The sequence below is a fragment of the Microtus oregoni genome, unplaced genomic scaffold (genome assembly GCF_018167655.1).
Source record: "Microtus oregoni isolate MIOR12 unplaced genomic scaffold, Mior012 000038F_ref0000394, whole genome shotgun sequence".
NCBI lineage: Eukaryota > Metazoa > Chordata > Mammalia > Rodentia > Cricetidae > Microtus > Microtus oregoni.
In genome coordinates, this window is record NW_024543097.1 from 3,260,786 (window position 1) to 3,278,020 (window position 17,235).

At 40.3% G+C, this 17,235-nt stretch overlaps 1 protein-coding gene across 2 annotated transcripts in view; it reads left to right on the forward strand.

Moving 5' to 3' along the window:
• Positions 1-1,211: 1,211 nt before the first annotated feature.
• Positions 1,212-17,235, forward strand: part of Map2 (microtubule associated protein 2) — a 275,825-nt gene continuing 259,801 nt past the window's right edge. For both annotated transcript variants that reach the window (XM_041631827.1, XM_041631828.1), the window contains exon 1: positions 1,212-1,442. The gene's annotated coding sequence lies outside the window, so the exon portion shown is untranslated. The remainder of the gene's footprint in view (positions 1,443-17,235) is intronic.

Consider the following 17,235-nt stretch of genomic DNA (forward strand, 5'->3'; position numbering starts at 1 on the left):
GTCTCTTTTCCATCTAAAGTTTGAGGGAACTGGACCAAATATCTAAGAAATCAACTTTAATGCTCTGTGCTTTATTAAGAGGCAAAACTGCAATAAAAACTACAGTTTCTTTAGAACGGCTGAAACTGTAAACCCTCCTCGTTGTTTGGGTTAACCTTTAAAATAAGTTCTCTAGGTGCCTGATAGAGATGGGTGAAGTTATTCTAGCTGCATACTTCCCGATGCTTTCTTGGACATTTCCTTTTCAAATGTATTTAAGAGATGATTTTGAACATTTTGATTTTTTTTAAAATTTGTGTGTGTTCAGATGCCCACGGAGGTCGGGGATGTCAGATCCCCCCGCAACTGCAGTGACCGCCTGATGTCGGTGCTGGGAACCCAGCCCAGGTTGTCTGGACGACCGAGCAGTATGTGCTCATAACCACTAGGTCTTCTCTTCAGCCCCTAGAGATGATTTTATTTTAATCCTATCATCTCAGGGCTAACCGTTTCTCTGATGACCCACTCTTCCTTGTATGTGTTTGAGAGAGATGGTACTGACAGTTTTCACCCTCACCTTCTGTAATTATCACACCATAGATTGGACTTGATTGGGGGGATAACATTTGAGTTTCACGTTTCCACAAAGCTTTGAATAGTGGCTGACACATAGTAGCTCTCCATAAACATTCGTTGACTCAATAAGGGCATCTGATTAGTGACAGAACTGGGTATAGAATGCTCTACACACTTAGCCCTCCAACCTTGCATCCCGACAGAGATGTTCTCTATCTCAAGTCCTTTTGGGTGGGTGGGGGGGGGGGCTTTCCAGATGCACCTGTTGCTGGATTTGCGCAACCGAGATCAGTGAGCTTTTTTCCATCAAAGTGTCCACCGAACCTGCTTCAGTCATGATGCAAAGATAAGAAAGAGGGTCCTCTAAGACTGAAAAGAAGGTGGCTAACTTCCCAAGGTCGTCCTTAAGGAGGCCTGCTCGGCTCTGCTGCTCACTTTGCAAGCCTAGAGGGGCAGTTCTGCTAGGCAGGCCCTGCTGCCTTTGGCCTTGGCTGGGCGGGGCTGGGGCTCCTAGCCTAGCTGTCCCCGCCTGGCGGTCGCCTGGCTGCGGTAGTAGGCGGGGCCCTGCGCTCCCCCTCCCCGGTACTGCGGCGGTGGCAGCGCCTGCCCAAGCGCAGCCTGAGCGGGGCGGGAACAGGCGGGGCGGGGCGGCCGCGGAGCCCGGCTGGGGCGAGCACGGGGCGGCGCTCGGCTGCGCGGGTTCTCTGCGGCGGCAGCAGCGGCAGCATCCTCTCTCCCTCGACTTCCCTCCAGCCTCTCTCTATCTCTCTCCCCTCCGTCCTCTTCTCGCTTCTGCCGTCGTCCGGCCTCCCCGGCTCCTCCCACGGAGGAGCTCTCAGCTCTCCGAGTCAGCCGCGACCGCGGGTGCGTCCACTTTCCGCGCCCAGGTAAGACATCGTCCCGCCTCGCTCCGCGCCGGTCCTTCCTCCTCCGGCTCCGCCGAGAGGAGCCGCAGCCCGGAAAGTAGGAACCCGACCCGACCGGCTAGTCTCGTCCGCTGTGCTGTGGGAGAGAGCCCGCGCCGGTTGGCGCTGTCCAGGTGTCACTCCGGGGCAAGGGACCCGGCTCGGTACCTAAGCTCCGGATTTGTAGATGAGCCAGTGACCTCCTTAGGTACCACTTTAAAACCACGGGAAACTTCGGTTCAGGTTGGGGTACGTGTTTTGAGAGTTAGCATGGCCCGAGCTATAGAAAGATCTCGAGGAAAGGAATTGAAAGTAGAGAATTAATTTCTTTTATTTATTGTATTTATTATCATTATTATTACTACTATGTGCCTGAAATAATATTGTTACTATGTGTCCTCAGAGCTCTGCACACTGAGGAGGGGTGAAGGGAACCCAGCCAATTTAAAAATCATTTCTCCAGAGACAACAGAAGAAGAAAATTGGTATATTTTGATAATTTTAGGAAAATGAAAAACTGTTCCTTGGTTGTATAGAGGGCGGGGCCCAAAGGTGCAAGCCTGGCTGAGCTTGGATTTCAGCATTGCCCTTTCTTCCTAAAGGAGAGGGGTGGGTACCCAGCTGCATCTCTCCTCTTCTATTCATTCCTTAATTCTGAAGCTTTTCTTTGCGAGTGGGGGACTGGAGTAATGACTGCCTTTCCTAGCCTCGCCTTTGTTCCAAAATGGAAATTTAATGGCAGAGAGGGCCTCGGAACCAGGAGCGGGGAGGTGTGTGTTTGGGTGTGTGAGGAGGGGGAGGGGAGAGTGAGCTGCTGGTGTCAGAAGCACAGTCCTAGAAAACTGGAAATTGGTATTTTTCCTCCTGGCATCGGGGATTCTGGATTTTGTCAGTAGATAAAAAGGGTTGGTTAGCAACAAGCTGGCTTGTGATAATTACTGTTTGCCCTCTGTTGTAAGCTCTTAGAGTAAGGCAACCAGGACACAGACCTTTTGAAACTGGGTGTGAAGCTTTTGTCAAGATGCAGACACACACACACACACACGCACACACACACACACACACACACACACACACACACGTCCTGCACACATGCTACAAAATGTTGTGGAGAGCCAAAAGACACATCTTTTAAATTCATTTTCTTCGGTTTGAGGATTATGTTCTGAATGAAATTTATGTTTTAAAAGAACAACCCAAAGACCTATCATTGGGTGGAACATAGTTTCGGGAAAATAAATGAATATTAGTAAGGAACCAACTTACCTATTAAAGATGAATTTCTTTCAAATGATCGGTGAGAGGAAATGCCTGCAAGCTGAAGTTGAGGCTTGCGGCCACAGTGAGGCGATGGAGAACAAAGCCTTTTATGTGAGCCACGTTATGCAAAAGCTCCCTGTGTGTGAGCTGCAGGTACCATCCCAGTATGAGAGCAGATAACTGTCACCCTTTCATTCCGCTCTGGTCCCTTATGATATTTTTGGCATCCCAAAATAGATTGAATAAACAATGACGCTTTAAAACGCGTTTGATTTTATACCCACGAGGAACCTTACACTCCTTTAACTGAATCTAGTGTCTGTCATGTCTGGTAAGAATGATTTAAGATTTGCAAATCATTTCCAGTCAGTTTCCCCATGCACACAAGGACCCCCTTCCCTTCTAGGATAATGGAAAGTCTGTTTTTATTTCAATAGGAAAATGTTGAATTTGTGCTCAGTGCCATGTGTATGTGTCCTAACATTAATTTCCCTGTGATTCTTATCTAATTTTCATAGCCTGACATCTGCATTCATGATTTTGATATTATCAGACCAGTTATTTCCTGTTTGGTACATGGCATTTATCTGTGGTTTACTTAGTTTTATTCTATCATATTTCAATTTGTTATGACTTTATTTAATTTCCAAAGTTTTTAATCTCATATGTGAGATATTGCATATATGAAGGCATCTAGACAATTTAACAATTTGTCTTCCCATTCTAAAAACCTAATATTTTAGGGGCATTAACTTTTATTTTCATTGTTTTTCTTGTGTCTTTACTCCCTCTCCTTCCCCAATAGCCAAAAGCTTTTCTTGCTGACCATTCTTGTCCTTTTCCTTGCTCCTACTTTTGTCTAGACTGCTACAGGTGGAACCAGCATTTCCAGGCTTTTGAGCTTAGGATGTGTTTACATCACAACAGTCTCTCTCTCTCTCTCTCTCTCTCTCTCTCTCTCACTCACTTGTTTACAGCACCTTCTCCGGGAGGAAGGCGATGGAATGTGCTGAAAGAGTCCGGCCCAGTGAAACTGGCACAACCATGACCTCATGGTAGTAGGTGCTTCAGTCTCATTGAGGGAGCTGACATCCTCTCAATGGAGAGCAAACACCAGCAACACGCCCATTCCAGGCCAGAAGCCCTGTTCTTCCCACAGCCACCTCTGCCAACATGGCTCTGTTAAGGTTAAAGGCATATTTTTCTCTTTTATGTATTTCTTTTCAGGGATCTTGATTCTGGCCAGAAATACAGAGTCAGAAATGAAACTTGGCACAGAATGTTGTAGGACTGAAGGAACAATTTCAGTCCATGCCTCCCCCAGTCCCTGGTTTAAACCATTTTACACATTTTCTAAATGTCATGAGGAAAGGAAAAAAAATGCTTGTTTGGTAGATTTTTAGTATTCCCTTATGACACATATATATTTGTTGAATTTCACTGTCAGTTAGATGACAGAGAAGAGAACGCTTTTGCACTCCGGCAGTCAAGTAGATGTTACATCTATTTGACTAAATGTGCATTGGGAGCAAGGGTACCCTTCTGTGGAGACAGAGCCGAGGAAGTTGACGGGGGTCCTAGAGTGACTGACAGTTCTTCTCAGTGCTTGGTTTCCTCTTAGCAGATTAAAGTAAAGAACCAGAGATAAAGAAAGCAGTATCTGATCAGTATTACTCCTCAATGCTCTGCTTAGGTAAATCACTAACTGAACACAGGCGTTTAGGACCATTGGTTGCCTCTTTTGTGTCTGATCTCGATGGGTTACAGATGTTAATAAGCTCTTCCACTCACGCCATTATCTGAGGTTTATGAGTCCTTATCAATTTCTGATATCCTCAAAGAATGATTAGCACCAGGAATCTCCAAGCACCCAAAGCAAATATGGGACTGCCAAGTAAGATGGTTGACCTAAAGGCTGAAACCAAGGGAAAGGGTCTATGGGGAAGTCTGGGTGCCTGGTAGGGTAAAGGGAGTCAGAAGGATGAAAGAAAATTCTCAGCTCCTAGTGTTTGTCCATGTAGGTTGCAGATGAGAGCTTATGGGTGTGGGTGGAGGTGGAAGAAATCTGTTTTGCTTTTCTACCTCAGTGCAATGCTGTGTCCCTTATCCTCCCACAACATTGCTTTGAGCTTAAAGCTCTGGGCACTTCCTTGTTAAAATTATACAGGATACTTATTGAAAGCAGGTCTGTAGTGAATTAAAAAGTTCAAAACAATGTGAGCCCAATTAGTTGACTTTATGGAAACATTTTGAATCTAACCTTTGACCTTTGGTCATTCCTCTCCAAAAGATGAACTTTCCTTTTTGTGGTGACATACTCAGCTGTGATATATTTAACTTCCACATTTTAGGGGAATCGTTTGGCAATTTAAACAGAAGAAAAATAGAATCCTCTCTCACTCTGTTGTCAGCTTATATTGTACACAAGGGAAAACGTTTTAAACATTGTTTTCTGTTACAAAATATAACAGAAGGGACAAATTCTATCTATCTATCTGTTTGTCTGTCTATCAATATCTATCTATCTATCTATCTATCTATCTATCTATCTATAGTCTATCTGATTTTTGTGATGCTAATGAGATTTTAAGGGCAACTATTTTATTTATTCATTATTTTTTTCTTACTTTGAGACTATGAAACTTCATATAGAATAAATAGGCCTGGAATTCCTAAAGCAAGCTCAGATTTAATTTGAGTTCTACCCTCCTTCCTCAGATTCTTCTTGTTCTGGATGGCAGGAAATGTACTATGATACCTAACTAAATTCATTTATTTTTATTTTTCATTTTTTTCTTGTATTGAAAATAGATTCTTTTCTCATACACTATATTCCAATTATAGTTTCCCTTTCCTCTACTCCTCCCAGTTCCTCCTTACCTCCCTTCTCCACCGGATCCACACCCATTCTGTCTCTCACTAGGGAAGGACAGGTTTCTAAGAGATGACAACCAAATATGACAAAATAAAATAAGATGGAGCAAAAATTTCATTTCAAAGTTGAATATGGAAATCCCACAGTAGGAGAAGACTCCCAAGAGCAGGCACAAGAGTAAGAAACTCATCCTTTCTCACGAGAGGGAATCCCTTGAAAATACAAAGCTCATAGCTATAATATATACACAGAGGACCTGGTGCAGATCCCTGTGCTTGCTGCTTCTGTCCCTGTGAGCTTATATGCACCTTGTTTAGTTGATTCAGAGGACCTTGTAATATTGGTGTTCTAGTAGTGTTTGGTTTTACCCTAGGTCTCTAGGCTATCTAGTCTCTGATTCTTGGTTACCCAAGCAGCTTCAGGACTGGATTCCCTCTCATGGGGTAATTCTTAAATGAAATCAGACATTGGTTAGCTACTCTAACACATACTTTTCAGGCAGGACAGATTGTAGGTCAGAAGCTTTATGACTGGGTTGATGTCCATGATTATCTTTTGGTAGTCTGCAGAGTACCTTCCCACACCTAAGAGACTAGAATTTAGGCTCCATGTAGGCACCAGCTTCACTTCTCCATATTTGATGCATTGTGTGGGTGTCATCCTCAGCACTGGACTCCGCTGTCTTTACTTAAACCCCAAGTTTATGGATTTGTAGTTTGGATTATCGTTTACTTAATAGCTAATATCTACTTATAAGTGAATGAATACTATATTTTCTTTCTGGGTCTGGGTTACCTCATTCAGAATGTTTTTTTTTTCTAGTGTACCCATTTGACTGCAAATTTCATGATGATGTTTAAAAAAAAATACAAGTAATACTCCATCGTGTAAATGTACCACATTTTAACTCTTCCATTGAGGGACATCTAGGTTGCTTCCAGTTTCTGGCTATTATAAATAAAACTGCAGCAAACATAGTTGAACAAGTGTCTTATGGTAGAATGGAGTGTCCTTTGAATATACGCTTAAGAGAAGTATAGCTGTATCTTGAGGTAGATCAATTATCAACTTCCTGAGGAACCATCGTATTGATTTCCATCGTGACTGTACATGTTTGCACTCCCACCATCAATGGAAAAGTGTTCCCCGTATTCCGGATTCTCACCAGAATGGACGGTCACTTGTGTTATTGATCTTAACCATTCTGACAGGTGTAAGATGGAATCTCAGAGTGATTTGATTGGTATTTTCCTGATGGCTAAGCATGTTGAACATTTCTTTAATTGTATCTTGGCCATTTGTAAACTCATGAGTTTACAAATGCATAGCTGGACTTTTTTATCTTCTTTTCTTCCTTTCCTGTCTCCCTGATTTCCTATCTCCCCTTTGCTCAGTACTTTTAATTTGTAATAAATAGACAATGAAAACATCACTGATCCTTAGTGATGTGAAAATACAGGCTGCTGTTTTGTATATAGTTATTCTCCATTATGCTTCTATTTCTGTTTCACATGCAGCATTAATCTAACTTCTCCTCCTTAAGACTTGCCCCTATTTTGGTCCTATCTTTGACTTTCTCCTTTTCTATCTCTGAGGTAGTCTTTTCCTTGTCTGCACCTCTTCCATCATGAAGCATCCTTCCTCAATAAGATATCCCAAATCAGGAAGTTGCTGCTTTGTATCTCCCCGTTGATTTATATCTATACTAGTCCAGTGCATGATGAGGACAGAGGATGTAAATGGACATTTTCTGCCCCAACCGCCTATTCCCAAATACCTAGCAGCTACCTCCCAAATTACCACACAGAGGCTTATATTAATTATAAATGTTCGGTGGATATCTCAGGCTTGTTATTAACTAACTCTTACATTTAAATTATTATCTATGTTTAGCCACATGACTTCGTACCTTTTCCCAATGCAACATTCTCATCTTACTTCTCTGCATTTGCTCACAACTCTCTGACTCTTCCCAGAATTCTCCCAATCTGGCTTTTGCCCCCAGTCTCTTCCTGCCATTGGCCAGTCAGCTTTTTATTAGCAAATGAGAGTAATGCATGTTCATAGTGCAAAAAAGAATTGTTTCACAGCATCTGGATGACACGAGCTGTCTTCCTCAGCTGCTCTCTACCATGTTGGGGGATGTAGAGGGGGAGGCTTGCTCCTTGAGCCATGAACTCACTGGTTGGCTCCTAGTGAGCTCCAGGGATCGATCTCTCTCCATTCCTTACCCCCAGGTCTCTGCTCTCCAAACTCAGGTCCTCATGCTTAGCAAACAGTTTACAAACTGAGTATTCTCCTAGTCCCCAGGCCCTATTTCATAGAAAGTTACTCGTGACAATTATTTTCTTGTCACTTTTCTTTAAATTATTTAAACTTTTTCCAGGCAGTAATGGCGTGATAACTTTGGCGAATCAAATGATTTTTTTTAAAAAAGTTATTTGAATTACCTAACACCAAATAAAACACTTTGGTTGTTCTTCCTGTTGTTTTAAGTTAAATTGAATAGCGACTACTGGCAGTCTATTGTTTTCATGTTAGACGTGTTAGATGAATAAACAGATATACACCAAAAACAGTGGATCGATCAATAAATATTGAACTAAGTTTAAGATTAAGTAAATATTCCCAATCTCAATTCTCTATATAACATTATCAGTAGCTAATCTAAAATCTACCTGAAAATGACCGCAAAACACAGTGAGTGCTTGAAAATCAACAATTTCATCCCTTAACTCTATAGATCTTTAAGTTTAAAGAAGACTTATAAATAAGCATAGGTATGCGCTGTTTGAGGCAGAATAATTGTGTTAGCATGAAGCCTTTGCATTTCATGCTCATTGTTATTGAAGATGCTTAGGGCACTGCCGCAACAACTGTAACCATTCATTTCCCTACTGTAAACACCCCCACTGTGATAGACTGGAGATGCTGTCGCACTGTGATGATGTGAGTTGGTAGGAGAAACGATCTGACACTCTGGACTGGAAAGCACCTCAGCATCATTTCCAGGAGCAAAACGACAACTAAATAAGGCCCTCTGCGGTGGTTTAAAGAAAACGGCCCCCATAGGGAGTGGCACTATTAGGGGTACAGTCTTGTTGGAGGAACTGTGTCACTGTGGGATGGACTTTGGGGTCTCTTTTTACTCAGTGTGACAGTCAGTTGGTGTCCTGTTGTCTCTGAGTCAACATGTAGGGATCTCAGCTACAACACCACATCTGTCTGCATGATGCCATGCTCCCTGCCATTATGATAATGGACTGACTTCTGAAACTGTAACCAAGCCCCTTCAATGAAATGTTTCTATATATAGGAGTTGCTGTGGTCATGGTGTTCTTCACAGCAATAAAAAAGACACTAGCTTTGGTGTTTTACTGCTATATTTATGTATCTCATCTCTAAAATTTGCAATTTAGTTGTTTTCCATGTATTCTCTCTGGCAGGATGAAAATATTAGTATGAAGCCCACTTCATATTACTCCACCTACATATTTTGGTGTATAGAAGACCCTATATCCTTACAACTCACTGTGTAAAATAGGCAGAAAACGTTTTTAGGATTCAATTAGGAAACACTGTCCTGTGGCATATAGCAAGAAACAGATCGAATCCTTTCATTTACAACCTGCACTTCTTATTGTTTGAACAAACATTTCAATCTTCAACTCACAATGTTTTTATTAGAGTACTTCTTAGCCCACTTACTCTGTCATCTTGTGTTTCACAGAGGAATAAAATGAAGTTGGTGGTATGTGAATGTGTGATTATCCTATAAGACAGTTACATACATGTGCACACACACACACACATGTACATACGCCACATGCAAGCATGCGTGCATACAACAGTTTTTTTTATAATTGGAATCAATTGTTATTAGAGCCATTGGATTTTTATTTAACTTAAAAACATTCTACAAAGTTCCATATGAGAAATGTAGTATTCAACTCAATTTATATGAAAAATTGTAAATACTTTATGACAATGAAACATATGAAGTTAAAAATACAGTTAGCTCCTTATCTACAGTCTTTTATCTGTAATTTCATCACTGTGATTTAATCTTTAAAATAGTACAAACATTACTGAATACAATACAGCACTCCCACCGTCATTATTCCCTGGAGGATGCAATGCAGCAGACCAAATGGCTTTTTTGATAAAGTGTATGGTGAGTGTTGCAGCAGAGGACGGAGTGGCCTTTGGTGACACCTGGGAGTTTGTTGTTTGCTTGTGTATCACTAATTCATTTTCTCCTTTGAGTGGGAAAACACTGAATGACTGTGGTTGGTACCCAAATTGGACGCAGTGACAACTTTGTACCTGTCTGTGCTTTCTGATTTCAGAGACTCGTGTGGCCTTTACAGAGAGTATCATGGGGACTTAGGGGCTCTAAAGTCCTTTATCGTAAAAGAAAGTATCACTGAAAACGAGTTACTTGGATTTGAAATACAATCTTCGCCTTTTTCTTCCTAATGTGTCTGGATTTTAAATAACAGCACAGTGCTTTGTAACCCTGAGAACTTACTGGCTCTACAGGAGAGTGCGCTTATGTGCCTGGAGATACGTCGTTGCATTAGATAGTCTAGATTGTTGAATCTAGGCTGGAGATGTAGCTCAGTTGGTAAAGGTTTTGCCTACCATGCATGAAGCCCTGCAGTAGATTGCCAGCATAGCAGAAAGATGGTAGGGTGGTGAATGCCTGTAATCCCAGGGCTCTGGGTGAAAGCAGGGGATCAGAGATTCAGGTCAACTTTTGCAGCATAGCTAGTTGAGACCAGCCTGGGTGACATGAGGTCCTGTTAAAAAAAAATAAGGGTTTCAAATTGACAAATAAAACTTGTATATTATTAAAGTGTTCCTTCTGTGTCCCATGTTCTGCTACTAAAGGAGCTTCAAGTGTTCAGATTTTACTGATTATATGTTAATATAAAGGTATTCAGTGGAGACAAGATGTATCAGTAAGCCAGCTGAGGCAGGCAGCCAATGAGGGACGTTCCTAAAGTAGCTTGCTGGGAAGCAGGTTTGGGATTCTGTAGTTTGGTCCCATACTCAGCCCCTTCTTAAGGCACATCTCACCCTGGCTCTGCGTTCCTAGGCTGCCTTATATTTTTATTTTCTGAGCTAAGGGTAGAGGAAAGTGGCAGCTGTACCTGCCCAATCTTGTGACTCAGTTGGCTTTCACGTGGATAATAAAAGAGGGAGGGACTCGGAATTTAGGGCCCTTCCAAGTAGCTGTGTGCCAGCTTCTCTGCTGAAGCCCAGAGACTAAATCTGGTCCAGGAAACACTTATAGCTTCTGCTCCAGGGGCATTCCTGTGGTTTGGATCTCATAGGAGAGAAGCTTCAACTCTGGGGAGGAATGCCCAGACCCAGGGGACTTGGATAGCCAAGGAGTTTTGCTCTGACCTTGAATCATCATCACTGAAGCCTTCAGGTTGACTGAGTTTGTGTTTAAACTTGGTACTCTGCATAAAGAGAGTCCATTAAAAATAGCCAGGTTGGATTTTTTTTTCTGATATACAGCACCATAAAATTTTTCTCAAAAATAGTTTCTGTGTCTCTTCCAGCCTTGGCATTTTTAGTTAAAGGAAGTGAACTAGAAAGCCTGTAGGCCGCTGTCTGTGCCTGGTTCCCACTTACCTTCCCACTCCTACTTCCCTTCCTGTTTTTCTGCCTCCAGTGCTCCATCCTTCTTGTGTTGTTGCTTTTTCTAAGGAAATGGCAAATTGAATGAGAATTAGGTGTTGCCGTGGTTACTGTGTTCAGTAACACTCCACCTGCGCCCACGCTGCTGAGGCATGGTAGAATGTTCTGTAGACAAATATTTGAGAGGCATGACAAGCATCTTGGAGGAAAGAAATTAAGCAGAAACCATGCTTAAATATTTAAAGAGAAACATATTCTCTCCTGCTGCAAACCGAAACTCCAGCACTCTCTGGGGAATGAAAGGATTCTAACATTTTCTGTTAGAGAGTGCCTTGCTGTGTTTCCTGATTCTCCAGATGAACATATTTAATTAACCATCAGAGTTGGAGTGACCATTTTGTTACCGAGAAGGTGGCTGGCATATATTCCTTACAGGATTTGACCTACAGTTGGATAACAAATTCTGTGCATGGTTTTCTCAGAAGTTTCTTCATGTAAAGCCATTTACATGGAAAAACAGTCTTAACGGCACACCAGCAAGCTAAGCCTGGGGAAGCAGCTCTTGTTAGATAAATTATTCTCTCCCTTTCCTGTTGGATTTGACCTATTTTGATAGTCTGAAATTTCAAGATTGTCTGTCAAGAGTTAAGACTGAGTACATTTCTGTACATATTCCCTTACATGAGAAGGACTCACTGTGTCCTTGCCACTTAAAGCTGGCTTGATCCAAATGTTGTTTAATGTGCATCTAATTATTCATCAGTGTATTTATCTAATAAATGAAGGTTTCAGGTCCTGAAGGTAAAGTAGGTACTTTTCTGAGTATGAAGAATTCCGGGAGAAGCCATGCAAATTCTTGCATTCAAAGAACCAATATGTTTTATCAGCAGGGCACAGAAGTTAGCGAGGAAAACAAAAACGAGCATACTTCAGATACAAATAGATGATACAAGAGATCTATAACAAAAACATTGAGTTTGGTTCCAGTGGGATGCACTGCCTTTGTAGGAAAGAGTAATAAACATACAGCCATAGAAGTGTGTGAGTGTTGAAGCAGAGGGAGGGATCTTAAGGCAAGCAGAGACCTTGCACAGCTGAGAACCATAAAGAAGAGCAATTACATCCGAGTCTGATGAACCTGGGGAATCTAATAAAACAGGAGAGTACAGCAGGAGGCAGATGCCAGACCTCCTGACTAGCCTCCATCACAGTTTGACTTGTATTTTACTTGCAGCAATCAAATTTTTGAGGTTGTAAAACCAGATTATTTTTGACAATCCTTCACAGCTTTCAGAGATTAATTATATGTTCTTAATCCCTTTAGAAAGATTTGTATCTTATTCACTAATTTGTTAAATCACAAGAGAGAAACAATTTCGAAAATTAGAAGCTAGTGGTAAGGATTGGCGTAATAATTTGATCTAACATAACATAAACAGATACAATGAAATTACATTCTTTTTCTGTTAGAAGATTACATGCATACTTAATTTAAACCTCTCAAAAGCCCTTTTTGTACCCACATTAAAATTTTCAAAGAAATTTAAGCAAAACATTACAAATCTATATTTGGGAGACATAGACAAAAGAAAAACCCAATTCCATTCTCAACATAACAATATCCCTTGAGTATCTTTCCATAACAGTTTCAATCATAAACTGTCATGTGCCAAGGAACAAGCTGCAGGGCACAGAAAGGGTACTAGCTGGGGAGTATATCCTGCTTCTTAGAGGCAGTGGTGAAAACCTCCCAAGAATTCCAGTGAGCTGATCTCTTCCATGATGATCTTGGATCATCTGTCAATGAATAATCAGTGTTCTTTCTGTGCATATTTCCCTTGCAGTAAAGTTTTGGGTTCACATTTTAGTTATTTGCACATGTGATGCATTGCTCATCTGGACTTATCATTAAACAATGTGCTTGATATTTTATCACTTAAATACTTTTGGCATGATTTGAAACTGTTTTCTTCTCTCAGCTTGTCTTTATTAGGAGGTAAAATATTTACTCATTTCTCCCCTTGCATAATTATTTCTACCAGGCATTTTCAAAGCATAGACAAAATATAGAGTGATGGCCATAGGCATATTCAGATCTGATTTGAAGTGAAAATGTCATTGCCTAGGTACAACTGGAGAGGTATAAAACAAGAGACTGTGACCATAATATTGTAGCAAAGGCACAAAGACATTATATGGAAAGGTTTAAAAGTGTCATTAGCCATGATGAAAAGAGGATGCGACTGTATTCCATCAAAGGAAATTCAATTTTGGTAAATCAGCATTTTTATTTTACAATGAAATATAAAACTACTCTTGATTTTTATTTGAGCTTCTTTCCTCTACTTCCATTATTTTAAGTCTTACTTTATAAAATGAATCACTTCAGTACAAAACCATTAACTGTATCCATCAATATCTAACAGCTGCAATTATTTAAATGTTCACATAGTAATAACAAATGGAATGGCTGAGCGGTGGTGGCGCACGCCTTTAATCCCAACACTCGGGAGGCAGAGGCAGGAGGATCTCTGTGAGTTCAAGACCAGACTGGTCTACAAGAGCTAGTTCCAGGACAGGCTCCAAGACCACAGAGAAACCCCGTCTCAAAAAACCAAAAAAAAAAAAATGGACAAATAATTTCAATGCATATTAAATTATGAATAATGTTTTTAGGATTACATTCAACTATGAGCTGTTTAATATTGAGCTATTACTAAACATCAAACAAAAAAAACATTATGTAAAAGGATTGGTGACAAAATGAAACAAGAAAATAATGAGCTTCCATTGACGTATACAGTCCTATTCATGTCAGAGAATATTAAATATACAAACCATTCTTCTTCTGTTGATGCTAGTAATGTAGACAGCAAATTGAGAATTAAGAATATTCTGAATGATGATATAAATTAGGCAGTATGCAAATTCAGAAGTGAAATTCATCACCATGTGCAGGAGTGAAAGGCTTCAGGAAGGAAATCACATATGATGTGGGTCCCAATGAGGCTGGACTTAGACAAGAACCTAGGAAGGACAATATTGAAAGCAAAGGGACTCAGGTAACGATGAGCAGAGCACACTACATGGCATGACTGGGTTTCAGGTTTGTGGATCCTCACACACTGACTGTATGTAGAATCTTTGATTTTATGACATCGTCAGAGCTGGTGACCCAGGAATAACAGTTGTGAGTGTGGTGTGATGATGTATTGGAATTGGCAAGAGAAATCTGAGAGGAAAGAGTGGTAGGTCTAAAATTTCTATAATGTGATTTAGAGACACAAGCCTATTAAAAGTAGGAGACTAAGGGCTCTTTTGGAAGTATGGTTATAGACATTTTCACAAGTAATTTGGAAAAGATCAGTATGAAAAATGTAAGTGTGAGATTCTGGCAGAGCTGGCATGGAGAAAGATAGACGTGGGGAAGTCAATAAAGGTAGAATAATATCAGTTCTTATTGGGGTTGTTCCACATGCATACGCAATGCACACTGTTTTTTTTCCCAAAAGACTTTAAAAATAAAAAATAAAAGAACTAATGGCTATTCATTTTTCTGATTTCTGAATTCTTTCCTTGTACTTTTAAAGGGTAACTTTATTTTTAATTGTCCCATTAAATTAATATTGAGGTCATTTGACACTTTTAGAAATGAGTCAACTGTGAGACAAGAGCGTCCCATGACAACTACCTGAAAGATCCTGATACCAATTAATGTGACTTGATAATGATTCTTAGACACAAGTAATCAAGGGATCAAGGAGCGTGACAGGGTAAATGACAAAATTCTTTAAAGATTAGGGAACATAGGAAAAAATAATCTCATGAAAGAAAGGGGTAAATATAGAATCCCAGGTAATCAGGTTGTCAGCAGCTTATTCTACTTTGTCAGTATCTATGTATGAGTTTGGTTGTTTTCACCATTATTCTTATGGCTTAGAGTCAAAGAGAAGAAGAAAGTATAGCAAGTTGTATTTTAAACAGTGAAACTTAGACAACATGTTGACTGATGGTCAAAGACATGGTCAGAACTGATTTGAATAAGAGGCATCATTGTCCATAGACAACTATAGACTTTTGTCCATGGTATTATAGGAAAATGTACAAAGTAAATCAGATGTTAGAAGGAAAGGTTTTAAAGCATTTTTATGAGAGAGAGGGGTGACTGAGGGAAAGAGGCAGAGACAGAGTTAGACAGAGAAGATCTGTAAATAAGTACATAATGGCACCTACATATTTAACCTTCATTTTTCTATTGATTAATTAATGTAAGGTTTAAAAAATAGATTATATGATATGAGGCTCTTTCCCATATCACAAAATACTTCAAAGCCATAAAAACTACTGCCAACAGAGATTTTGCAATTAATTAAATAATCAGAACTCTGCTTCCTATGATGAAAATATGCTTCATCATGGAGTTAGCCACAATGGTTTTATTTAGGATTTTTCTGAAAACATAACTGAAAAAAACCTATAATGACATTTATCTTTCTCTGAGATCCTCATAATTGAAGAGAGGATGGCATAGCTTTGTGGGGAGTCCATACTCATAATTCAGCTCAGAGCTTTGTGTTATGCTAGACACATATGGAACGTACTTCTGCTCAACAAAGAGCTACTCACTATAGCAGAGCCAGGACAGCTTTCTCATGCTGCTTCTTGTGTCAGAGTCCTCAGGATGAAGTGAATACTTAACCTACACCATGACTCCTGGGAGTTAACTATCTCATTATATATCACCTGCACAAAATCTAAGTGTACACATTTTAAAGCATGACGTATTTAGCACAGAAATCATATTGCAAATTAGTGACAGTTGTGTTATGTAACTTTGTAATATAATCCAATAATAGAATTGAAAAAAAGTTCCAAAGCTAAGCGTGTTTATAAATGGCATTTTTATTAAAGGCTTAATAGACACAGGTGTGGATATTAGTATTACTATATACTATATAATATTATTATATTACATTACTCCAAAATCTTGGCATCTAAATTCACCTCTTAAAGAGATAGATGTTCAGTTCCTAGGAATTGGAACCCTATCTCAAGTGAAACAAAGCACGATATGGGTTGAATACATAGGGCTAGAAGGGTACAGAGGAAAACTGAGGCCATTTATAGCTAATATTGCAGTGAATTTGTGGGGTCGTGACCTATTGCACCAATGGAATACCCAGATTAACATTCCTACAGCCCCCAAAACATATGTTTTGGGGGAAGATATTATAGACAAAAGTCACCAGTCATTCAGGCTGTACAAAAACACAAAGCAAGTGACAAACCTTCAGAAGTACTAATGGCCCTGCCTTTAAAATGGTTAACTGGAAAACCAATATGGGTTAAACAGTGGCCTCTAAGCTGCAGGCTTTAGAACAGCTGGTACAAGAGCAACTAGATGCTTGCCATATGGAAGAATCTACCAGCCCTTGAAATAATGGCTCTCTCTATCAAGGTATCTCTTTCACTGCTCTTCCTCTCTGTCCTTCCCCCAACTTGATCATCCTGTTACCTCATGTTCTCATCACCCATTCCCTCCCGTCTCTTCACTATCCCCAGTTTACCCAGGATTTCTTACCTATTTCCCTTTCCTAGGGCAATCCATGTGACCCTCTGAGGGTCCTCCTTGTTCCCCAGTTTTCCTGGGGCTGTGGATTATGGCCTGGTTATCCTTTGCTTTACTCCACTTATGAGTGAGTACATACTGTGTTTGCCTTTCTGGGTTTGAGTTAACTCATTCAGGATGACTCTTTTCTAATACGATCAATTTGCCTGCAAGTTTCATGATGTTTTGTTATTTACCACTGAACAGTACTTCATTGCATAAATCTACCACATTTTCTCTATTCAGTCTTTGGTTGAGGGACATCTAAGTAGTTTCCAGGTTCTGGCTACGATGACTAATGTTCCTAGGGATATAGCTGAGTAAGTGTCCTTGTGGTATGACTGAACATCCTTCTCTGGGTTTATAGCCAAGAGTACTGG